We start from the raw sequence: 26,494 nt of genomic DNA on the forward strand, positions 1-26,494 counted from the left end.
CTATGCCTTCAATTTCTAGGGGTATTCCGTTAAAGGAATCTGGCGGTCGTGTATTCCGTCCGAAGCCTGCTTGGCGGGAGGCCATGGCACGACCCTCGGTGACATCAGGGGTGAGCCTATAGTTGGATTAGCATCAACAGGTGATGAACCCCTGGTGAATAAACCCACTTGTTTCGCGATCCAATGCCTAAGCCAATACCTTTTCATTGCTGTAATCAATAAAGTTGTGGCCTTTTCTAGCCCATTAACCTTATATCACGTGTCCCTGTGTCTTCATTTCACTTTGCGGGGTTCGGGTCCTCGAACCACAATAAGAATGTTCTCTTAGTTCTGACCTAAATGTGTAAAATTAGCATAAGCAGTCCAAATGTCCAAATGAAATATATAATTACAAGCCATGTAATTTAAAATGGGCAGTGAGATCTTCATTGGGTGTTAGGTAGTTGATGTTTGTCTTTTCAGCCTTGCAGAGTAATCCTCTTAGCCACCGTGGTCCATCTGTTAGTCCTTACACACAGGAATATAACAGGAATATTTGTGAGGGTTCACAAATACAAAGGATCTCTCCAAAACAAAGTTAGTATGAGCAGTTATTTTTATACTGTAAACCACCCTATGATCCTCAGATGAAGGATTGTATATAAAATAGATAGATAGATAGATAGATAGATAGATAGATAGATAGATAGATAATTTATTACGGTCAAAGACCCGCTTGCATAACACAATAAAAACAGTGTTCATAAAGATAAAATATACAATCAGAGCAGACTGCAGCAATAGCTCATGAGTTAAAGTTGAGATATATACATACACCTGTACAACTGAGATTTGGGCTACCATAAAAATTGACCCTGAGGCACCCCAATGCGACTTCAGCATTTCCCTAGTAAGCTATTTTATTCTAGAGGATGATCTGTGCCTACAAATCTGGGCGCAGAATCTGGCTACCAGCCAGGTCGTCTTGTGTTCTTTGCCTAAGAGGAGAGAATTAAGTTTAGACTTGTCTGAAAGATCGGCGAGCCTCTTCAGCAAAGGATCAATGGTGTCTCTACGAATCTCAACATAAAAAGGACATCTAAAAAATATATGTTCGGGGCTTTCCTATTTCCCCTAATGGGCAGGCGCAAAGCCTCTGTGCGTACAGAACTCTTCTAGAGGAGCCTTCCAGAACCGGTGAGGGCAAGGCCGAGCTTCTAGCAAGAGTGAAAGCCCTTCTTGCGTTTCTGGATGCGAGGAATTAGAGATATGTTGCTGGAGCGGCTACATATCTCCCATTTTAAATAAATAAATAAATAAATAAATAAATAAATAAATAAATAAATAAATAAATAAATACTAAACCGAGGGCCTCAGTTCAGCTCCAGCCTTTGTCAGAGCAAGTTGCTCGCTAGGAGCTCTTGCTGGTACAGCAGCAACCAACCTGCCTTGGCCCCTTGCTGTGTGAGCTCTTTGGGACCACAATGGGATTATTAAGCATGTAAATGCTTGAGCTACCAGTGCAGTGTCATGAAACATATTTACATCATTACTGCGCTGGTCTTGGACAGGCCTCGGTGTGCATTAGTTCTCTTCACTCGACAAAACGTGCCGTGTTTGTTTATCTATAGAGCCTCATTCAAGCTTCTGTTACTCAACCTGAAGTGCCTGCATTCTCCCATTCCTTCTGAACTGGTTTTTCCCCCTCTCCCCCTCTCCTCCTTTGCCTTCTCTGCCACCTTATTCTCTTTGCTCACCACCAGTCTTCATTTTAAGTTCAGGAGTTTCCGCTTTCATCTCCTGCCTTTGTGCCTTTTCCTTTGCTGCACCACATCTTTTGAATCCGCCCTCCCCACCCCACAGTGTGTGCATTGTTTCATCCATCTCCATCTCCATGAAGTGTTGAAATATTATCTTGGCTCAGGCCATCCTTCCCCCATAGGATTTGCTTTGTTGTGACGTGGGGTTTGTGATTTCAGCTCTCTTGACATAATATGCTGGAGACAGTTCTCTAGTAACACTTCTTTATTAACGCAACAAGACTGAAACTTGAGGAGGGGAGAGCTACATTTATAGGGACAGGGAACTAGCTAGAAAGGATACATTTTGGAGGGAACAATATCAGGCAATCACAGTCCTGCCTTTTGGAGGCAACCAATAAGACAGAGGATCCAAATACAGCAGCTTAAATGAACCAATAGTAGCTGTACCCTCTGGAACCAAAAGGCAGTTACTTTACCCTAATGCAAATACAGACAATAATAATACAGATATAAAATCCTTTGACTCAATACACAACATGCTTCTTCTGCCCCTTGCATTTCCCGACCCCTTATTTATCATGTATTTCATCTTACGCTGACTGTTGGGAACCGTCTCTTTCTAATCTCTGTAAAGTACCTAGCCTGTGGGTTGGACCTTAATAATTTAATATTAGGATGCCAAACTGATGAAAAAGACTCTCCGCTTAATCACTGCATTAAGTTGTGGGTTGTGTATACAGTGTACAGCACTGGTTTTGAAGGATAGCACTTCCCTTCCCCCTTATAATTTAGTATATGGCATAACCCACCCACCCCAAAAAAGAGGTAGAAGGGTTTCTTAGCTATTTTTTTTTGGGGGGGGGAGAGATAAGCTTCAAAAAGTCATATGTCACTCTTAACCTTCATTTTTATAATTCCTTTTCTTGATGCTCTCAAAATAGTTCCCAAATAGATTCCAACAGAATTTTCCTATAAGCTTATATTGCATACCATTTAAAACCAATATCTTGCATGTTTGCAAAGCCAGCATTGCCCTGTTGAGGTTATTCAGCAGGGACCCATTGTGTAAATAACAAGCTCATAGCACTGGAAAGAAGAGTGACTCGAGTCATTTTGTGGATAATGCCGTCCAGTGCGTACATACAGTTTGCTCATGCATAATAGTTACAAGATATGCAAAGCATTATATAATAATTGTAATTTCAAGGGCGGGGGGGGGAACCTCTATTATCAGCACCGCCAGACACTGGGGGTTGAACCAATGCCAGCTGTTGCTTTTCATTCTTCCCCTTTCTGTCTCTCCCTCTCAGAAGTTTCCCCTATTACTTGTAAATAAATTCTGCTGACAGACTTTGTGTTTCAGTACAAAGTATTAGAGAAAGATGATAGAATAGCATTTGCAATCTTGAAAACAAGAATAAGTAATACCTTTAAATATTAATGTATTCATTTCAAAGCAGCCGAATCTGAGAATCTGATAATAAGTATGTGGCACATATTTATTTAAATGTGGGTGACAGTCTGGGAGGTGTCGCTTTGCCTCTCTTTCCTACATCAAATATATATATATATATTGCTGGATTTTGTCACACGTGGGCAGTGTCATGTTATAAGTGGCAGTGCTGTAGGCTGAAAAACTGGTCATGAGCCCTTGATAGTTACTTGATAGGAGTAGTCACAGCGCATGGCCCCAGGCAAAACTATGGGCAAATAGAAGCTTTCGCTTAATTATTTGCAAAAATGTATATACTGCCAGCACTAAGAAAAAATACATAATGGCAGTGAACAGCATAAGATCAGCAATAAAATTATATTAATGAAACAAGTACAAAATATATAACATTATAGAAACTAGCATTGCCATCAAACCTTGAACCTCCTTCACTGGAATCCTGGTGGTTCATAGTAGCTCAGTTTTGAGATGAGCATTACAGCCCCCAAAGATCTTATCTGGCTTGGACTTTAACCTGAGATGGAGAAGAACTTAAGTCATCTCTTTCACCCACACACTAGATATAGATAGATAGATAGATAGATAGATAGATAGATAGATAGATAGATAGATAGATAATTTATTACGGTCGGATACCAGCTTATAAAACACACTTGGGGGTACAATCCCAGAAGGAAAACAAACATTTAAAACAATGTACAACAATAAACTTAAAATTTATAAATGGGATAAGCATATAGACACTTGAAACTTTAAGATAAGCTACCGCAGAGAGATGACCCAGAGTCACCCATGGAACCGAGTTTGGGGGTTTTCTTAACGAACTAGTTTGGGTTGGGGGGTGGTCTGCACCTACAGATCTGTACACAGAATCTGGCGACCATCCAGGTCATCTTATGATCTTTGCCTATCAGGAGAAGGTCAAATTTTTGCTTTTCCGGGAGGTCAGCAAGCCTCAGCAGCAGGAGATCAATGATCTCACTACATGCCTCTTCATAAAAGGGACATCTAAAGAATAAGTGCTCTGGCCTTCCTATATCCCCCAATGAACAGGCACAAAGTCTTTGAGCATATGGGACTTTTTTAAAGGATCCTTCCAGGACCGGCGAAGGCAGAGCTGTAACCATGCACTTATTCACCTTTCTTCTCCATCAGCAGTGATACGATGAAGGCAAGAGAGGGAGGTTTCTCTCTCCTTTGCCACGCTACTGTGGGTACAAGCTAGGCTTCAAAGGTACACCCAAAAAAATAGGATGTGGTACTCAGAGAGATGTTTCAATTCCTCCACTGCTGTGTCAGCAAGCCAGGTAAGCAGCAGGGTGAGAGGAGCAGGACCAATAGTTGGGTGGGGAGGAGGAGGCTCAGAGACTTGCTGAGGAGGTGAGGTTGGAATGGCAAGACCCATCTCACACCAGATGACATCAACAGGTTTGACAGGGTCCAGTTTCGCTTGGAATAAGCCAAATTGTTTACTAAGTTTTGGGGTAAATAGATTGGTTTTGAAAACCAATTTTCAGGCTCGACTGGGGGAATTCCTTCCATCACTATCCAAAACCCCAGCAAAAGAGCTTAGAATTCAGCTCACTTGTTTTCTAGGAAGCTATCCCTTCAGTACCATTCCTGATTTATTTTTATTTTTTAACATCTTCTTGGCTTTTGAAATAGTTGCACTCTTCATGCTAAACCTGTTCTGCTTCGAGCATCAGTCCCCAGCAGTACTGAGGTTCAGGTTTGGGCAAACAGTGCGAGGCAAGGCTTAATTGGGGTCCTGGGCTCAGGTTGGAGACTCAATGAAAGAAGAGCTCAAATGTTGAGAAGTCATCCTCAAAAGGAGGTTTCGATAGGTGCTGCGGCTCTGAATAGTAGCCAACTCTGCCTTCTGTGCCTTCTTCATTTATTGGAGTCCAGCCTCCTTTCATAGTTTTTGGCTCACAGAGCTGGGGAAGGTTCCATGAGGGCTTTGAGCTTGAGTCACTAGGGCAGTGTGACCTCCTTAGGCACAGCAGACTCCTCTTATGCATGTGCTTCTGTTCCCTGGGAACAGATTCCACTCCTGATACTTGGCCTCATTCTCCAAAGGGGGGGGGGGTGTCCAACCTCAGGGCCATGACAGTCCTACTGATAAAGAATTCCTGAGCGAAATAAGTTCCAGCTACTTTGTATACCGTAGATGCCACAGGTAGAATGCAGTCAGGCTAATTCCCTCTTGAACCTTTTGCCTCTAAACTGTGTCAGAAGCAGCTCAAGAGAAGGAGAGACTGCCAACCACATAGTACAACAGCCTCCTGGCGGAAAAGGGAGATACTTTTCATGGTACGCTCAGTGCTCACCCAAAACCCTTATGATTTAACAGACATGGGTTTTGCAAGTTACAGTGGTACCTCGGGTTACGGATGCTTCAGGTTACAAACGCTTCAGGTTACAGACTCTGCTAACCCAAAAATAGTACCTTGGGTTAAGAACTTTGCTTCAGGATGAGAACAGAAATCACGCAGCAGCGGCGCAACGGCAGCAGGAGGCCCCATTAGCTAAAGTGGTACCTCAGGTTAAGAACAGTTTCAGGTTAAGAACGGACCTCCAGAACGAATTAAGTTCTTAACCCGAGGTACCGCTGTATATTTTCTTCTGGCTCTTCATCTACTTAGAATTCTGTATGGTGCCTTGTGTGAATATTGTGCACACACCACCAGTTATAAGCTTTTTTTAATCAGTATTGCAACATGCTCCCCACCTCTAGAATGAGGATTTGGTACCAACAATATGGTTTTGCAGACATTTACAAGGGAAGCTTCTGAACAAGTACAAATTTTGAAGAGCAGAACTCAACAAAGTTGGATTTAATAGTATTACCTCTACTTATAAAATGAAATATATGAAACCATAGAGGTTTCTGAAAACGAGCTGTTAGCAGTTACCAGGCACCATGTTATATTGTGCAGCAAACAACCATCTTCCTACTTCCTCTGATCTACACTATTTATTTATAGCTTTATGGATTGAAAGCCCCTTGTCTTTAATCTCCTCCGTTTATGATTTAGGCCTGTTTTCTTTGTCTTCAAGGAGCTGTCTGTCATTGATCCTCCTCCAAAATTAACTTTTAACATATGGGTTTGTTTGGTTTTTTTTAAAAAAAAGATGTTGGTTAATGGATTTTGCTGATGAAATGTTAATAATTGATTTTACCAGAAGGATGTACTAATTCACATAGTGCTTTGGACAGGGCCAACTTTGTACTTTGGAGTCTTGATACCTTTATGCTTAATATATTGTATCTTGCTTTTTTACAACCTTTTTCCCCCCAGCTATTTTATTTTGGAGACATAGCAAAATTAGCAGTATAAGCTGTTAGGCCATGAAAAACAGGCACTTGCAGCTTTTTAGCTTAACGTCTTCATCGTCGATCTGAGATTCCTGGTCTGCAATATGCTTTCATTCTGCTGAGTATAAAAACAGGATGGAGTTCCCCCTTCACACTTTATTGAAAAACCCATGTTAGATCCACCAAATGGGGGAACAGATCTGATTGCAGGTCTTCTGTAATCAGTATATGGGTCACTAATTCTATGATTTCTTTAACTAATTTTGAAGCTCCAGCCATGTCGCAAATTTTATCTTCGGTTCGCAGCAGAAGCAAAAAAGAGCTAGGCAAGGAGTGAGAAGGAAGCAGATCAGGACAGAGGCAGCCCTACTGTTAGGTCATTATAGACAACAAATTGCCAATTGTTTTATTTATTATTACGTTTCACCACCCACAAGAGTGACATTTGGATTTTCTGCCTTAGGCACCAAATTGTGTTGGCCCTTGTGTGTAAGGAAGGAAGCTATACCCTCAGGCCACTGCAGATCCTATCCAATTCCATCTGTGATTTCTGACTTTTTATGTCTACTACCTGCATATTTTCTGAACTTTCTCTACAACTCAAATAGATATAAACTATAGGACTTAGCGAAAATGCCTTCCCAAATTGGTGGTCCCACTTGCAGGTGGTAAATTTGGGAGAACCACTTCAGAGATTGGGGGTGGGGGAGAGACAGTGAAATGATATGCCAGCTTTACAGGTGGGTACTTACTTGGGACGCGGATGGCGCTGTGGGTTAAGCCACAGAGCCTAGGACTTGCCAATCAGAAGGTCGGGGTCCCTTTACCTTTACCTTTACTTACTTGGCAGAGCAATGGCCCTCCCCACACCTTAAAAAATGGTTTGTAGTGACAGCTGCCTCCCATTGATCACCCTGAGAATGGTGCTATGTCATTCCATGGTCAGTATGAGTATTTGTGGAGTCAGCTGGATAGCTCAGTTGGTTAGAGCGTGGTGCTGATAATGCCAAGGTTGCAGGTTCAATCCTTGTATGGGGCAGCTGCGTGTTCCTTCTATCCGAAGGCAGCCCTGTTTAGGGAAGTTTTTAATATTTAATGCTGTACTGTTTTTAACATTTGATTGGGAGCCGCCCAGAGTGGCTGGGGAAGCTCAACCAGATGGGTGGGGTATAAATAAATTATTATTATTATTATTATTATTATTATTATTATTATTGCTATTATTATTGCAGGGAGTTGGACTAGGAGTTGGTCCCTTCAAACTCTATAGTTCTATGATTCTATCTCCTACCTCGTCCTCTTAAAGTAAGGATGCCAGGAATTGAACCAAGGACCTTCTATATGCAAAGAATGGGCTGTACTTATGATCTATGGCTCCTTCCGTAGTAGAAGCTTCTTACATCTTCAGATCAAAGACATGCTGAAAGAAAGAAAGAAAGAAAGAAAGAAAGAAAGAAAGAAAGAAAGAAAGAAAACCTCATCCAGCATTAGGGAATCGGGGTGCACTGAGCATCAGAGTGGTGGCATCACACTACATAGTGTATTTGCATAGGAATGGATAACACCTTGTGCTCTCTGTTATCCCATAGCTGTGAGGGAATGAACTTTATGTTTACCTGGCAGCCTCACCATTTGCATTCTTTTGTTACTGCCCAAACTGGGTTTGTCACTTTCAGCCAAAAGGGGATGAGCTTTAGACACAGCAGGAGAAAAGGATAGTGAGGTGGGGGTAGTTGCACGTTCTAATTTCTTTTCTGAAAGACCACAGTTGAAGAATATAATTATTTGCTCACTTGGCAACTTATACACTGCAGGTACTCCTCTTATTCAGACAAGTTTCTGCTAGTCTGCATCCATATTTCCTTGTTCTGCTCTGCTTGTGAGAGGCAGAGCTGTGGCAGGCTTGTCTTTTTTCCTATAAAGTGGGTTACAGGCATGTTTATGGATAAACTATGGTGGGATAAAACTGAAAGATGGACAAAAGGCAGAGGGGATAGTAAAAACCTTAGAATACTTCCAGTTGTTTCTCAAACTGAATCCATAGGTATGGGGTGCTGCAGTGCTTTGTTTCCCCCAGGGGGTACTCAGGGGTATGTAGTACCGGTACCTCTTTTGGTTGTTGTTGTTGTTGTTGTTAAAAAGTGTGGCGCTTACTGTAACAACGTCATGGTGAGTACCAGCACCCATTTTTCAAGGGGAAAAAAGCACTAGGGTGCTGTCACATGGCGGGGCAGCTTACCATGGATATGGTGCAGCTCATGCAAACAAGATTTTACATGGTGTCATAAAATGCCACCTCACCACACACACACAGTTTAATGCAAATTTACAATTTCTGTGTTGTTACTTTTAACTTGCTGGATTGTCTGCTTTACTGGTAAATCCAGATTAAATGGCAAAATAATACGCGTCCACAATTCATTGGGGGTGATGTCGTGCAGGTGCCAGGGCTGGCCCAAGACATTTCGGCACCTGAGGTGAACCCCAAAATGGGCTTCCTCTCCGCCAGGAAAGAAGGGAGTCAGGGAGGAACTACCTCAGGAACAAGGGGCGAGGAAGAAAGATTGACATCAGGATATCCTGCCGCCTGAGGCGATCGCCTTGTCTCATGGGTGGGTAATCCCTGAAAATCTTACATGAATAGGCAGCACCCAATAGCCTTGTGGAGGTGCCCTCAGTGCTGTGAGGCCTGATGAGAATATCTTTCAGTCCCAGATTTAAAGAGGTAAATTCCTAGGTTCTAAATAGCATATGGAGAAAATGCATTTATCTGCGCTCTCTCTCTCTCTGTCTAATTCCTTGTCTGATGCTGTGTGGAGATAATCAGAGCCACAGAAATTCATGGTAATCGGATACCTGCAATGCAGGCATTAGTTTCCCTCCTAAATCATTGAATTTCTTTTTTGAAAAAATGTGTTTGTGACAAAAGTTATAAGAAATCCCATTTGGTTTTTTAAAAATAGAGGTTGTTGTGTTGAATTCGCCTGCTTTACTGTGCAGGTTGGAGGCAAATAGTTGGAAGATCCCAGTGGCTTAGAGCTAGTTTATCTGTCCTGGGGCCCTTTAAATTTCCAGAAAAGCAGCCAAGAAACATAAAAAAGGGGACTTGTTTCATAGATAGATTTTTGTCATCCATCAGTCCCCAGGAAATAATTGTCCAGGACCACCAGAACTCTAAAAGAAAATAGGTACATGATAGTATACACTCACCATACTAAATAAAAAATATATAAATATTTGTATGTGCCCCATACAACTCAAAGAGCACACATGTTCAACCAGTTCTCAAAAATATTTGATAAAGTACTTAAAATAAAGATTGGTTTTTATGTTTATTTTGTAGTTTTACATAGGCCTAGTTCAGACACAGTGTGAAACTATAGTTTAGTGCAGGATTTCCCAAACTTGGGTCTCCAGTTGTTTTTTGGACTACAATTCCCATCATCCCTAGCTAGCAGGACCAGTGGTCAGGGACGATGGGAATTGCAGTCCACAAACAGCTGGAGACCCAAGTTTGAGAAACACGGGTTTAGTGTTATGTGCCTGAGCAGCAGATTTACACACTTGCTCACTCATTCCTCCATTCTCCTCCTCCAGTGTGGCCATCAGGAGAATACTGAAATAATCTGCTCCCCATTTAAAACTAACTATAGTTTCTTGTTATGTCAGAAGTGAGAGAACCATGGTTAGTTTATACTGTCGTTTTAGGGCCAGCCCACCCGTGAGGCACATACCCACAGGAGCAGCAATGTAGAGCTTTATTTCCACCCTGTTCCTCATATAGAACTTCACTCACCCCTTCTTCCCAGACAAGGAGGGGGGCACCATTTTGTGGTTCACCTCAGGTGCCAAAATGTATTGGGCCAGACTTCCGGGTTGGCGCCATCGCCGAATGGCGGACTCCCTCCGAGCTCCGGAGGGAGCCTGCTCGGCAGGGGCTGGGTTCTACCGCGCCGGCGACGCGGGGACCCTCAAAAACCATGGGCGCTGAGGTGCCCACCGAATCTCCTTGCTCACAGGCTTCAGCGCCTGTGATTTTAGGGGTCCCCCGCTTGCCGTAGCGGGTAAGACCCGAACTTACGGAGCAGTCCTGCCTCGGAGCTCGAGGCTAGGACCGCCATCAAACGCTGGCGCCCCCCCGGCATCGTGAAAGAGCCTTTTTAAAGGCTCCGGAGCGGCATCGGGGTGAGCGCGGTGCTGAGGATCGCTACCCAGCTTACGGAGTGAAGCCGCGTCGCCATTAACGGAGAGCGCCGATTCCTTTCTGAAATCAACGATTGGCAACAACAATACCCGTGAGTAAGATCGTAAAAGTAAAACGGGACTTAAAAAATTTAGAAGATTTGGCTGAAAACGGGAAGGCAAAAAGTAAGGAAGTCAGCCTCCCGGAACTGCATGATTAACGGAGCAATGAAAAGACTAAGCTGTGTTTAAATGGACTTTCCTTTTAACTCTTATTAAACCAGACATCGAAAGGATCTCCCCCCTGTTGTGCAGGAGAAGGGGGGGAGGAAACAGAATTAATTTAACCTGCAAAAGAAAGGGATAAGGAATAAAAAACCTCTGCTGCTGATACTTCTGGCCAGGCTGCCGGAGCAGCGATCGCCTGAAAAAAGGAACTGTCAAGTGAGCTGTCAAAGGACAGCGGCTACAAAATAAGACTTATTTTGAAACATACTCGGGACTTTGGTGGATTACAATTCTAACAGTAAAGTGCTACAAACTAAAGACTTTTAATGGGACTTTTGCCTTTGGACTTTCTGTTTCTTTGTTCTGGGTGCCTTTGGATGGTTACAATTTCCTCCTCTAGAGGGCTTTAGTTACATTACGGTGTATCCAGTGGGATTTTCCACTTGCAACTTTCCTGTGTGAATGACCTTGAGTTATGAGCAACCCGCCAGAAGAGATTTCAACAAGAAGTAAAACAAAGCAGGCTCAAAAACAAGCTCAAAAAAGAGGCTCCTTATCAGGAGCAGCAGCTGCACAAGAAAAAATAACAGCAGCATCAATGGAGTCAATGACACAGGCCCTGCTTAAAATAAATCAGTCACTAGAAGTACTTACTAAGCAATCTGCAGAACTTACTAAACAGTCTACAGAGAACTCTAAGAAACTGACGGAGTTGACAACAAGACTAGACCTGAATACAACAACAATTTCATCTAATACAGATTCTATAAACCGTTTGGTTCAAGAATCTACGGAAACAAGGAGAATAGCTGAGAGTGCTAGGTCCACTGCTGAAGAAACCAAAGGAAAGTTTGCGCCTATTGTAAAAAAAGTACATGAACATGATTCAGCATTAGCCCTACTAGAACTGGAAAGGAAAAGTAAGAATCTGAAATTAAGACTGGTTCCAGAAGAGGAAGAGGACAAGCTTGGGGAATTCCTCACAGATAAATTTCAAGACTTCTGGAATGATGAGCTAGATGGAGAGGAAGATGAATTTATGATAACCTCAGCCTTTCGGATTGGCAGGAAGCAAGGGAAGAAGCCAAGAGATTGTTTAATTACCCTAGGATCAAAGGAACAAAGAGACAAAATATTGAACCTACACTTCCAGAAGGCCTTGGTCATTAAAAATTCTCAGATTCAAATCTTCAAGGATATTCCCAAATATTTTTTGGAGGTTAGATCTCAATTTAAAGAACTAGTTGATCTACTTAAGAAGAATAATATCCCATTCAGGTGGGAATTTCCACAAGGGCTGTCCTTTAGCTTCAAAGGGAAGAAAATTAAAATAAAAACAAACCAGGATAAAGAGTTCTTTTTGGAAAGAAATCAAGAGGATCTTCAGAAAGGAACTGTCAGTGAGGAGGAAGTACCGGACATCTCAAATCTATCATTTGGACTGAACCGAGCACCGACCGAGGAGGAACAACAACTTGGTGCAGTCGGTGGAAGATCTACCCAGTAACCAAAATGTCTCTGCAACTCTTCAGTTGGAACTGCAATGGTTTGAACCACCCTCGAAAAAGGGGCCAAGTATTTCATTTATTAAAGAAGGAACATCTAGATGTAATCTGTTTACAAGAAACCCACATTGCCAGGATACATAGAAAACTTTTAACAAACAAGAGATTAGGACAAGAATTTATATCATCAGATAGAGTTAAGAAAAGAGGAGTTGTGATTTATGTCAAGGAAAAATTTGAACCAAAATTGATCTTTAAGGATGACCAAGGAAGATACCTGGCAGTGGAAATCCAAATTCATGGAGAAAAAATATTGATTGTTGGAGTTTATGCACCAAATGAGGGGAAGGCTGAATTCTTCAAGAAGTTGCATGAGACTTTAATGGACTTTTTGGACTTTAAAATTATAATGATGGGTGACATGAATGGAGTCGTCTCTACAAATATGGATAAGGCCCAAAGACAAACAATATCTAATGATGGAAGATTACCAAAGACTTTTTTTGACCTGACTGACACTATGGATCTGATTGATATTTGGAGAACTAGGAACCCTCTGGAAAGGGAGGGGACCTTCTTCTCTGAAGCAAAAATGACATGGACTAGAATTGATCAAATATGGATTTCTAGTAATCTGGCATCAAAGGTTAAAAAAACAGAAATCTGCCCAAAGACCTGCTCTGACCACAATGCTGTCAAGATGGAAATGAAACTGACAACAGCTGGAACCTTTAGATGGAGAATGAATGACACCCTCTTTGGAGATGAGGAAATTTGCAAAAAGGCCCAAAAAACACTTAAAGACTACTTCGAGATCAATTTGAGATCAGACACAGAAAAAAGAATCATTTGGGACGCAAGTAAAGCCGTGATGCGTGGCTTCCTAATACAACAGAATTCAATAAAGAGGAAAAAACAGAATGAGAAGAAAGAGAAAATTTGGAATCTAATAAAAGAAGGGGAGAAGAAACTGAGATCTAAGCCTAAATCCCAGGAGATATTAAGAGAAATAAAATTCTATCAAACACAATATATGGAATTGATGAACCAGGAAATAGAATGGAAAATTAAACAAATGAGACAAAAGACTTTTGAGTCTGCAGATAAATGTGGGAAGCTACTGTCTTGGCAACTGAAAAAGAGACAAAAATTGAATACAGTGACATCACTCGAAGTAGATGGGAAGTCTATTAATAAACCAAATGAGATAAGTAATTGTTTTCAAAGTTTCTTTAAGAAATTATACAAACAAGGGCCAAAAAATGAACAGGAGATAGAAGAATTTATTGGAAAATACGGACTATCAAAAATCTCTGAAAACAACAGAAGGAGTTTAAATGAGAAAATTACAGATCAAGAAATAGAGAGTGCCATCCAGGATATGAAGCTGGGAAAATCACCAGGACCAGATGGACTAACTGCGAGATATTATAAAGTATTGAAGGATTGGTTAATACAACCACTGAAAGAAGTCTGCAATCAAATTTTGGAGGGGAAAAAGGCTCCCGAATCGTGGAAGGAAGCATTCATCTCACTTATACCAAAGACAGAAACTGAGAAACATCAAGTTAAGAATTACCGCCCTATATCACTTTTGAATGTGGATTATAAAATTTTTGCAGACATTCTAGCAAAAAGATTCAAAAAAGTTCTGTTAGAGGAGATTCACAGGGACCAAACAGGCTTTCTACCAGGCAGGCAATTGTCAGACAATGTGAGGAATATTATAGATATTCTAGAACTTTTGGAAACTGACATAAATAGAAAAGCTGTTTTGATTTTTGTGGATGCAGAGAAAGCCTTTGACAATATTTGTTGGAGCTTTATGAAGAGGAATCTCCAAGGAATGGGGGTAGGCAAGAACTTTGAAAATGGTATAAGTGCAATTTATTCTGAGCAAAAGGCCAAACTTATTGTAAATGGTATGGTTATGGATGAAATTCCAATAGAGAAAGGGACACGACAGGGATGCCCAATTTCCCCTCTATTGTTTATATCGGTACTGGAGGTTTTCCTTAATATGATTAGAAGAGACCAGCTGGTTAAAGGTATACAGGTCGGAACTAAACATTATAAGCTAAGAGCATTTGCAGATGACTTAGTTTTGACATTACAACAGCCAGAAACTAGTACAAAAAGAGTTCTGGAACTTATTGAAATATTTGGTCAGGTAGCAGGTTTTAAATTGAATAAACACAAGACAAAGGTGTTGGAAAAAAATCTTACGGTGGGGGAAAAAGACAGTTTTCAAAGAGAAACTGGTTTGGAAATTACTAAAAAGGTAAAATATCTGGGGGTGAATTTAACATCTAAGAATGTGAACCTATTTAAAGATAACTATGAGAAATGCTGGGCTGAAGTGAAGAAAGATTTCGATATATGGTCAAGATTGAGACTTTCCTTGTTAGGCCGAATTGCTGTAATTAAGATGAATGTATTGCCGAGATTGTTGTTTTTGTTCCAGACATTGCAAATTTTAGATAAGATGGACTGTTTCAAGAAGTGGCAGAAAGATATATCTAAATTTGTCTGGCAGGGCAAAAAACCCAGAATTAAATTTAAGATTTTGACTGATGCAAAGGATAGAGGGGGCTTTGCCCTGCCGGACTTAAAACTTTATTATGAAGCAGCAGCTTTTTGCTGGCTGAAACCATGGCTACTTCTTGAGAATACAGACATTCTGGACCTGGAAGGTTATGATAATAGTTTTGGTTGGCATGCATATTTATGGTATGACAAGGTAAAGGTACATAGAAATTTTAAAAATCATATTATTAGGAAAGCATTGTATAATGTATGGAATCGATATAAAGATTTGTTTGAAAGTAAAACCCCCAGGTGGCTGTCACCAATGGAAGCTAAGGCGGTAAAAAGATTGAACATGGATACAGACTGGCCAAAATATTGTGAAATTATAGAATATGATGGTGAAAAGTTGAAACTACAGAGTTTTGAGAAATTGAAACCTAAAGTCCGAGATTGGTTACATTACTACCAGATTAATGAAACTTTTAAGCAGGACAGAAAACTAGGATTTCAGAAGGAGAGGTCAAAGTTAGAAACAGAATTGCTAGAACCCAATACTAAGAATTTGTCTAGAATGTATAATCTGCTGCTAAAATGGAACACACAAGATGAAATGGTTAAATCAGCCATGATTAAGTGGGCACAAGATATTGGTCATGATATTATGTTTGCTGACTGGGAGCAGTTATGGACCACAGGTATTAAATTTACGGCATGTAGTGCCCTGAAAGAGAACATAATGAAAATGATCTATAGGTGGTACATGACCCCAGTCAAGCTTGCAAAGATATATCATTTGCCCAATAACAATTGCTGGAAGTGTAATGAATGTGAAGGAACCTTTTATCACCTTTGGTGGACCTGCCCAAAGATTAAGGCCTACTGGGAAATGATCTATAATGAAATTAAGAAAATCCTTAAGTGGACATTTGTAAAGAAACCGGAGGCTTTTCTCCTGGGCATGGTCGGCCAATTGGTACCAAAGAAAGATAGGACCTTTTTTATGTACGCAACAACAGCAGCAAGAATCCTTTTGGCGAAGTATTGGAAGACTAAAGAATTACCTACTCTGGAAGAATGGCAGACCAAGGTGACTGAATTTATGGGACTGGCAGAGATGACCGGCAGAATCCGTGACCAGAGGAAAGAGACAGTGGAGGAGGACTGGAAAAAATTTAAAATCTATCTTAAAAATTGTTGTAAAATTTCGGAATGTTAAGATGTCAGGGGATTGGACACTAAGAATTACAGCTATAAATCGAAATTTATAAAGCAGAAACTCTTTTTAAAGAGAATTAAATATAAAAATGGGATGAAGAATTGCTAAAAATTTTGAAATTTGGATGCAGTGAAGGGGAGGTTTGGGGAAGTCGCATTATGTTTGTTTGTTTTTTGTTTATGTTGTAAAATCAATAAAAATTATTATTAAAAAAAAAAAAAACCATGGGCGCTGAAATCCATGGGCATGGTGACTCGGCGGGCACCGTTTGCGCCCCCCCCCCCCCGACCACGCAAAGGAGCCTTTTTAAAGGCTACGGAGCGGGTGACAGGGGGGGTGCTGTGAGTCCTCCGCTTCCCCTGCCGAGTGAAGCCGCATGCCATTTGGCGGAGAGCGCTGACTTCTTCCATTGAAAATTTGGACTTAAAAGAATAACCCGTGAGTAATTGGAACTTGGATTAAAAAGGGAAAAAAATTTAAAAAAAATTCGGAGCGAGCGGGGGAGGTGCAAAAAGGAAGTCAGCCTCCCCCATGTTGTAGAGGAGCTAAAGCAAAGGATTTGACAACTAAGATCGAGTGCAACCTTTTTTTTTGATAAAGTTATTAATTTCGCGATGGAAAATTATAAGCTGGGCTGGAGGAGAAAAGTGGAATGTGAATTAAAATGCAACCCCCCCCCCGGAAACCCCGGGAGCGATCCGTGAGAGCGCCGGGAGAGGAGAAATAGAGGTTTTGACAGCTGTCAAAGGAGCTGTCAAAGCGGAAGAACAAAAAGAGAACTTTGTTACGAGGACTTTGCTGGTTACATTTGTTATAAATTGGATATAAACTGTTTAAAACAAGGAATAATAAGTTACTTTGACTGCTGGGTGTGATCGGGAAGGAAACTGTGTTACTATAAATCCCTCTAGAGGAGCTGTGGGACACTACAAGTACTGCTGGCATGGAATTTGAATAGGCCTTTTTATCTCCTGGGAAACTGCAGAAATGGAACACTATTTTGTCTACAGAGGTCTATACACTAAAGGAGACAATAGATTTATCTATTGAAGAATGGAAGGGACATGACGTAATGTTTTGTTCCTGAATAACAAAACCTCTGCAGAGGAATTAGAAGCTTTTTGGAATTAGAACATTTGTGCAGGAGAGCAGGGAAAAAAAAAAAGAGGAGGAGAGAGAACAACAAGAACAAGAAGAATAACAAGAATTGGACAAAGTTGGAAGATAGACTCCTTCCTAGATTGGACATTCGAAACCAAAGATGATTAAAGGACGGCAAAGACTATTAAAAAGACGGCAAAGCGGACTGGTGAAGGAGTATGGCTTAGATGTGGGAGCTCCAGGATGACAGTAGACATTGACGGACATTGGGAACGCAACCGGGAAAGGGGGGAGGGAAATTTGGAATCCAAAGGGTGTTAAATTACATTTTATTCTTTTTTCTATTTTTTATGTTAATCTGTATTGCATACTAAAGAGGGGAACTCGTGGAAGGGAACAGGTAGATTTTAGGGGATGGGAAAACATTTTTAAAATTGGGTTAATGATAATAATTTTAAAACTTGGGGTAAGAATTTGCTGAACCTATTTGAAAGAATTGGAATACAAGAGGGGGAGGGGAGGGGAAGTCCTGGGAAGATGCCAATGAAAATAAGGTTTTAAATTTGGATGTTTTTCTTTTTCTGTTGTATTTGAAAATCTTTAATAAATATTATTTTAAAAAAAAATGTATTGGGCCAGCCCTGTGTGGTTTGCTAACAATCCAGCATGGTTTGATCCTGACCTATTTGAACACACCATGACTTATATTGACCATAGTGTGCATGAGTTCAGCTATAACTAGGAGCAACACTCCTTAGTAACAGCAATCCATTTTTCTTCGTGTAATGAAAAACTGAAGCTGCAGCTGTCTCTCAGTTATTAACCATTCTTGTTTAGTGTTATGTTCACTAACAGCAGTGAGCCTTGAGCTTGCGTTCTCCCTCCTCCCCCCTCCTCCTCCAGCACAGCCTCGAGGAGGAGATCAGAAGTTTCCACTCTTAAGCTAAACAGTTTAATGGTTATTTAGGTGTGTTGTTTCCAGAACTCCTAGGCAGAATGTAGTGTGGTAGTCTTATAGCTAGTAAAAAGCTCCTGAAGTGAGTTATATCATCGTGATCTTCCATCAGCCACCAGCTGCTGTAGGAGCCTGAATCCTTTGAGCTGAGCTATTGAAACACCGATCTTAAATTATTTCAGGAAGTGAGTTCCTAGAATCACACACACACAGAGTCTTCTTTAAAAGTTTGGTACATAGAGATTGCCAGCAATATCTTTTAGAGCACTCTGCTTTTTGAGCTAAAAAAATGTTCAGTTGCATTCAGATGATGCTGTGATCTTTAGTAATCTAGTAGCAATAAAAGCCCTGAGATTTCAAAATAAGTATCTATTTGGGACTGTTTAGAGATAGAGGATTTGACCCATTCAGTGGGTTGTATGAGACTAACCTTCACCTCTGCCTATTTGGTAATTTAGTACTGATGAGAACAGGCCTTTTCTGTGGTGGCTCCCCATTTGTGGAATGCTCTCCCCAGGGAGGCTCGCTTGGCACCTCCATTACATATACAGTCAAACCTCATTTTCAGACAGGATCCGTTCCGGAGACCCGTCCGCAAGCTGAAAATGATACACATCAAAGTGCCACATCTGTGCACACGTGCAGCGCAATTTAGCATGCGCGAGCGACGAACCCGGAAGTAACCCATTCTGATACTTCTGGGTTTGCCACAGACATTCACTGAAGCGGACACAAGCAGAGGCGGACGCAGAACGAGGTTTGACTGTATTTAGATACAGTGGTACCTCGGGTTCCATACGCTTCAGATTCCATACACTTCAGGTTACAGACTCCGCTAACCCAGAAATAGTACCTCGGGTTAAAAACTTTGCTTCAGGATGAGAACAGAAATCGCGCGGTGGCGACGCGGCAGCAGTGGGAGGCCCCATTAGCTAAAGTGGTGCTTCAGGTTAAGAACAGTTTCAGGTTAAGAACGGAACTCCGGAACGAATTAAGTATGTAACCAGAGGTACCACTGTACCAGGCAAAAACACTCTTCTTCTCCCAGACCTTTGGCCAGTTAAACAATCTATGGCCTTTTAAACTAGGGACCGGTATTTTTTTGTTTGTTATTACGTTGTGCATTTTTGTGTTTTCATACTTTAAACAGCCCTGTTATCCTTAATTTGATTTATTAATAATGGAATGAAGCTGCAGAAGCAGTAGCTTGTTCATGAAAGTTGGGCTGAACAGAGGTTGCGTGAGGAACCAAGCAGAGGAAGGGGGTGCGGTGGATGCAGTCCACCCTGGGTCACCACTGCAGGGGGTGACTAAATGCCGGGCAGCACTCACCATGGGGCCTGAAGCGCACCTGAGCTGCCCAGACGGTCCACCCGCTGCCTCCCCCCAGCTGTAGGGCGGCTGAGTGCAGACTCTGGAGGCCCTGCAGTGCGCCCCACCCCTGGACACGCCACCCTAGGCATCCGAGTGGCTCTTCCGCCACTGAGTAGGGGTGTTCACTTTTGCCCCTATTTGAGTTCTGGATGACATCCCTAATCACCTGGACAAGAGAGGGAAGCTTTGCTTAAGATGCCATGCAGTCCCATGCAGTTTTGCACAGGTTGACCCAACCTGAGGCCTCTCTGTTGGACAGAAGTGGTGCTCAGTAGAAGTTGGCTCCTGTGCCACTTCCAGCTGGGAAGACGAGGAAGAAAAGATTGTTGTGGTGAAATGCTTGAAGCTGAAGATAGACATGAGTCTCAGTAGGATCAGTTCTGTTCTTCAAGCGTGTGTGATAAAGTAGTTTTCTATTACATAGCATGTTTTTGTTAATTGTATGCTATATCTGCAGTTGTAAGTCTTACAGAGGTATTTTGATGTAGAGGTTTGTGAAATAAATTAATACTAAAAATAAGAAAGAGAGTTCTTGTTTGTGTAAGGATGCAAAACTAATATCTGTACTCATGTGAAGATGAACAGATAACTTCAGGCTTTGAAGTGGCTCTGTACTGTTGATGAATTTATAGAAGAAAGAAGGTGGAATTGCTGGAATATGTTCCAGGGTATTAGTTTAAATCAAGGCAATTTAAATCACCAAGAGAAAAGACTAATTTAAATAACTGATATAAATCAAGTTTCCCATTACTACTTTTGTTATTTCCTAGGCAGAAGCGCTCAATAATTTCTTGGTAGAAGCATAAAAAACATGATCATTTGCAACCAAAAAGAGCACTCAGATTCCTAGAACTGCAACCCAAAAGCACACATGGGGGACCTCTTGATCAGGCTTCCTCAACCTCAGCCCTCCAGATGTTTTGAGACTACAATTCCCATCATCCCTGACCATTGGTCCTGCTAGCTAGGGATCATAGGAGTTGTGGTCCAGCAACATCTGGAGGGCCAGAGGTTCCCCATCCCTGCTTCAAACATTTGCTCAAGCAATCCATGTTGTTGTTGTTTTTTGCACAGCATTATTCTATGGCTTTATCCAGCCACCCTTAAATTCTTCACAAATCAATGATGGTCATGGTGGAAGGTGGAAGGAGGGGACAAAACAATTGGGCCCAATCTCTTCATAAGCTGCAGGTTGATGCAGTGGTCAGGTCTGGATCCAGCAGATTCTGGGCCAACTCAGACATGCTGCCTCCATGCTCTCATGGCACCTCATTTTGGGACCTTCCACTGACAGAAAATTTGCCACCTGCCCACAACTTCAGCAGCTGGCAAGAGGCTGACAGTTAGCAGAACTGAACAAAAGGACACCTCTGCGCAGTCTAACATCCCCCATCCATCACAGGGTTGGATTTATCTGCCCATCAGAAATAATTTAAGTCCCATTGAGTTAAGCATGACTACCTTCCATTGGATCAGGAGAAAAAAGATTTTAAACAAATAAAATGACACTTTTTTGTTTTTTATGTGTGTACATCCAAGGACACTAAATAAGACCTCTAAGTTGAAGAATGCACCCAGAGTGTTACGGAACCAACTAAGAAGGGGTAGTAGTTACTAGGCATATTGAAATTGTCCCTAAGATGGGAAGTGTATGTCCGTGTTGTTTCTACAAATGTTTATATCAGGAGAACTGAGCAAATTACGGAGCTCTGAAGCTTTAAGAATATAAGATTTAAACTGAGGTAACCAGACAGGCTGGAAAAGATCCTGGTAAAGTACAAAATGATGTCTTATAGAGAAAAGAAGTGGTTCCCAACATCTGTAGCGATCGTAGTCTATGTAGAATCAGATCCATGTTCATAAACACACTACACGATATGGCAAATCATGGGCAGTATTTATAACACTTGATCTCAAATGGCACCCAGTTCATTCTTTCCCTTAAAGAACTGGCAAAGCCATAGATCCAGATTTAAGAGAATATAAACAACAGCTTGCATTTTAAATGTGCGCATTATATTCAAACTTTATTTTAAACTCTTATTATTAAACTATATGTGAAATTTAGAAAACACTAAAAATCTATACATTCATTTTTTAATTTCCATTTTCATATTTAAAAACCGTTCATTTCCACTCACCTTTTAGTGTCTCATCAAATTTAGGAAGGAAAAAGGTGGGGAAATATAATGTGGGGAAATATTGCATAGTAATCCATGTTAACCAGGGCAAGTGACTCACATGAATAGGGATTATTTTCCTTTGTATGGTGCAGAAGAGAACAAGTTGTTTCTGATTCTTGATGTACTACTGATACAGTCCAACAGGTTTGCCTATCCCTGTTTCGAGCAACTGTTTACAAAAGAGATTAAACGGTGAATACACCTGGAACTTGCCTGCACCGCTAACCATGTTAGTTGTATGTTTTGCCCATAGCTAGCATCTCTCCAAAACACAGCGAATACTGGGTTAAACGCTTTCCAGCTAAATAGACCACAGTTATTAGTACCTGACAAGCTACGTACTTTCTCTGAGAAGCAAGCAGCAACTAACCACCAACAAATTATGCCAGTTACTCATCATGGCATGTTTAATTTTATTTAGCAATCCAAGATCGGTTTAAAAACACAGCACTAACCTTCTGGCAGACAGGTACTATTTTGCTATTCAAACATGCTGTAATCCACCCTGCTTTCTGACATATTTAAAGAGTATTAATTGTTAATGCTGAGCCTTCTTGAATTCTGTTCTGGAAGCAGGCTGCATTCGGTCCTCCAGTTTGGGAAAGAACATCAGTTTGCTCCCACAGGAGTACTGATCTTAGCCTCGGGAGACTCTGCCAGCCGTATTGTTTGTGTGAGTTTCTCCTGGTTGCCGCTTGCTGTTGGAGACGAGGATTTTCATCACAGCCTGTGTTGCATTGTAGTGTTGCCTTTTTAATTTTAACTACCAACTGCCTGGTGTTACCGCTGCGGATTATTATCTGGAAATCTCTGGAGGAGCACTGCTGGGTCTTCAAACAGCACTACAGACGATAGTGTTTCTTTCTGCCTTTCCTCTTTACTGGTGCCAGCTACTTCTGATGGTTCAGGTACTTTGCATTGCTGCAGTATTTTGTGATTAACAGCTGTGGTAATTAGCAGACTGGTTTATTTATTATTTATTTATTATTTATTATTATTTTTAAAAAACCCTAAAAGACACCACGGTACATTTAAAAAGCTACCTGCCGATAAGAGAATTTGCTGCATAGGTGCAGAAGGATGTGTGCATCACCTGTGTACTTAACGATATTACATGCTAACAGAAGCAGTAGCAAATGGTGAAAATCATACTGTGGTACATCTTGGAGCAGGAATTGGATATTATTAGTTAAGAAATGTCTTGGGCTTTTGCATGTGTAAATTTAATAACTTGCCTTAGGGCATTTAATGTGTACAGTGATTTTGTAAGCGTCTGGCTTCAATAGAATCTGTTGCTCTGAAGAGCAATATTAAATTTCCAGGCAAATTGTTCGAAGGTGTAGCTGTTCTCGTGCGGTTGGAATAGAAACAGGAAGGGTTTCATTCCATGTGCAAGAAGTTTTATTACAATTAGTGATTTAGCCCTTGTTACCTGACTACATGTTGTTAATAAAATATATTTAATAAAATATATGTAATCCTGTTTTGGGGGTCCGCCAGCTGCGGGGCTTTGTGATTTGGCCAATGCCTTGCTACGCCAGCAGAGCACAGGGTACACCATTACCGTGACAGGTGTGCTGGCAAAGCAGTTTGTATACACCGGTGGAACTCCCTGCTACTAGAGGTGTTCCACTAGTGAAGATATGCTGGCATAATGGCTGAAATTGGGCATAATGGTGGGCTGGATGTGGGTGGCACCTGGGAAGAGCCATTTAAAAAAAAAACTGTACCATTAAAAAAAAAAGTAGCCACCGTGTCAGTTTACCATCCCAGCCACATCACTCTGACAGAGCTGAGCATTGGATACCGTGGCCATTCCACCAGTGTTATGGGAGCATATTTACAGTTCCGGGGTAATATGGGTATAGAATTGCTTAGCCCATAACAAAAGCAAAACAGAATAATCCAAATGGTCCTGAATGAACACATTTTAGCTGTGAAATCCCCTTTTATCTGCCATTTGGAAGCTAATTAGTCTCAGTCATAAACTGACTGTTGGCTGAACACGTGGTGTTATGCAAAACAGCCTCATGTGCCTGTGTTCTAGTTTGGTGCAAATGTGTATGGAAGTGATTTGCATCGGCTTCGTTGATTGCCTGGTTTGTGTGATTTAAGCAGGTGGTGGGGGACCTTCTGCTGCACTTCAGGTGCACAGTTTTCCTAGCACAAGGCAGAATCCAGACAAAATTAAGCACTAGCAGTTGACCCATGTGGGTGAGGTATGTGCTTAAACTTGCCCAATTAAAATCATTAAGATTTTTTTTTTTAATGCTTTACTTTGGCTCCATCATACCCACAGTGATCATTTCTGTGTGAGAAAAAATGTAGCATGTGAAGCAGCCCATAAACAAAGCCACTACCCCATGGGGGCTGGTTATTTCGATAGCCCGTGCTCTCTGATATCTACCTGAAGGACCATATCTCTCTACATGAGTCTGCCTGAGCTTTGAGATCTTTTGGGGAGGCATTTCTCTCTGCCCCTCCACGTTTGAAGGCACATCTGGTAAGGACACAAAAGAGGGCCTTCTCAGTGGCTGCTCCTAGATAGCGGAACTCGCTTCCACAGGATGCTAGGCTAGCCCTCTGTTTGCTTTCCTTTTTTGCCAGCAGCAAATTCTTTTTTGTTCTTACAGACTTTTTTGGCCGCTAACTGGCCATTGTGAAAGAGTCTTTTAAGTATTGTTTTGTGTGACTGTGCTTTCAAACAGTTTTAGTGGGGTTACTTACTTGATTATTATTTTTAAAATACTTATATTTATTGTGTGTTTTAGTTGTATCTGTTTTAATTTCTGCTGGGAGAAAGGCAGGATAAAATTTAAATAAATATGTTATGTGTTTGGTTTAAGGTAAGAGTGGGGGACCTGAACTCAAACTCCCATCAGCTTGCAAGCAGCATGGCTAATTTTTGGAGTCTCAGATTCCCCTTATTCCTGGTTTAAGATATCACTCCTCAGATTTGCCACCGGGGTGTTAGAAAGGGATTCACTTAATGTACCTGTGAGCAATACCAGAACATCTGCTGTTTTCCATGGAGAACCGTGGGACTGCTAGTCTCAGGCCAATGAGTACCTGTGGCTATTTAGAAAGACAGCTGTTCAATTAGGAAAGACAGGCCATTACTATGGAAAGTTCAGGGGAAGGGTGAGCTGTAAGCATCTAAATGATCTCAGGAAATTTGGAGATAGTGTCAGAAGACCACCTGATAAAACCTCCTGGCATACCTGGTTTAATGCATTCCAGTGGTTTTAATCATATGGAGACAGTGCTGTGTAAGCAACAATTTGGAGTTGTCCCTGAAAGACAACTATTTTGATGGTACCTAATAAATCCATTGGCTTATTATGGCCATTTGGAAGGAACCAATTGTCTACAATGGGTTTTTGGTGTAATTTGTGTTTCAGCCCAGTGTTTTATGGTGTTTCTTTGCTCAGTTTTGCTTTTTATTCTTGTGTTGGTAGTTTTACATTTGTTGAGGCGGAAGGCAAAATAAGCCTGCTCTGGGTCCAATAAAGTTCCTGTTGTCTTATGGTGAGATGGATTTTTGGAAGTATAATCTAACATAAGAACATGCAGTGATTGTGATTAATAGAGCAATTGGGAAGGGAATGAGGAAGACCTGAGTTGGGTAAACAGCCTTTTCCAGTGCCATGCCAGGCTTGCACTGGTATGGCAAAAGTGAAGCCAAAACAGCTTTTCCTTTACTTTTGCCCTTTTCAGTTTGTTACCGCCCTCCCCCCAAAAAACCATCCCATCCATCATTTCCAGTGAAAGGAAATGCCTGCACCAGTTCCAGGGTTGGAATGTGTAGGTTTTAGAGATAGGCTTTGGGATGGGGAAGTTTCTGCAGCAGTAGAAATAGGTCTTTTGGGGAGTCCGATCACCCTCTCCAAGGGCTGGCTGTCTCCCCACCCAGCCTTTCTCAACCTGTGGGTCCCCAGATGTTGTTGAACTACAACTCCCATCACCCCTAGCTAGCAAGGCCAGAGCTCAGGGATGATGGGAGTTGTAGTCCAGCAACATCTGGGGACCCACAGGTTGAGAACCGCTGCCAGAAGACGCAAAACATCCCAATGCCTTCCCATGGACCATAGATTGCAGCCAGAGAAAGTAAGCTAGATATCAATTTACAAACCACAACCACAAACCGTGCATTAAAAATCATGTAAGAAAGATGAAAATCAATTAACCATGGTGGAAAGATTAATTGCCTGCATAGATAGGCTTGGCGGAACAGAAAAGTTTTCATTTAAAAGTTGAAATAGTTGAATTACTATCAATGTTATACCTCTCACTAATGCGAAACAAGTCTTAAAAGTCATTGTCTGAATAATCTTTAGAATTGCATCACTTGTTGATTCTATAATAGAGGACATAGGGGAATACGAGTCATTTTTTCCTAGTATGATAAAAGTCTAAAGATGCCTGCTTTGAACAAACACTCTTACCATAGATGAGTTTCCCAATTTATTTTTTGTGCTAGAGAAAATGAGAACACTTTTGCATTTCCTCTAGGATCAAGTGTGGAGCAATTTGTCTCCAAGGAAAGATTAAAGCATTTAGAGTTTTTTAGCTTTGGAAGAAAAAAAAAGACTTACTATGGCTTATAAAATTAAGGTTGGTTTAGAGAGGATGGATAGAAAGGTCTCTCTCTTTCTCTCGTGAAATGAAACTCAGGCTCACCCACTGAAATTGGTTGGCACTAGATTC

At 41.3% G+C, this 26,494-nt stretch overlaps 1 protein-coding gene and 1 long non-coding RNA gene across 9 annotated transcripts in view; one reads left to right on the forward strand and one right to left on the reverse strand.

Moving 5' to 3' along the window:
- Positions 1-26,494, forward strand: part of ZNF385B (zinc finger protein 385B) — a 192,661-nt gene that overhangs the window by 116,953 nt on the left and 49,214 nt on the right. The window lies entirely within an intron of this gene.
- On the reverse strand, positions 696-26,487 carry LOC309336009. The gene is made up of 3 exons (XR_014153857.1): positions 26,383-26,487; positions 3,612-3,709; positions 696-977 (listed from the first exon to the last, which is right to left on the reverse strand). It is a non-coding gene; the product is annotated as an uncharacterized lncRNA (long non-coding RNA).

This window comes from Podarcis erhardii (assembly GCF_964252035.2).
Source record: "Podarcis erhardii genome assembly, chromosome: 1".
Taxonomy (NCBI): domain Eukaryota; kingdom Metazoa; phylum Chordata; class Lepidosauria; order Squamata; family Lacertidae; genus Podarcis; species Podarcis erhardii.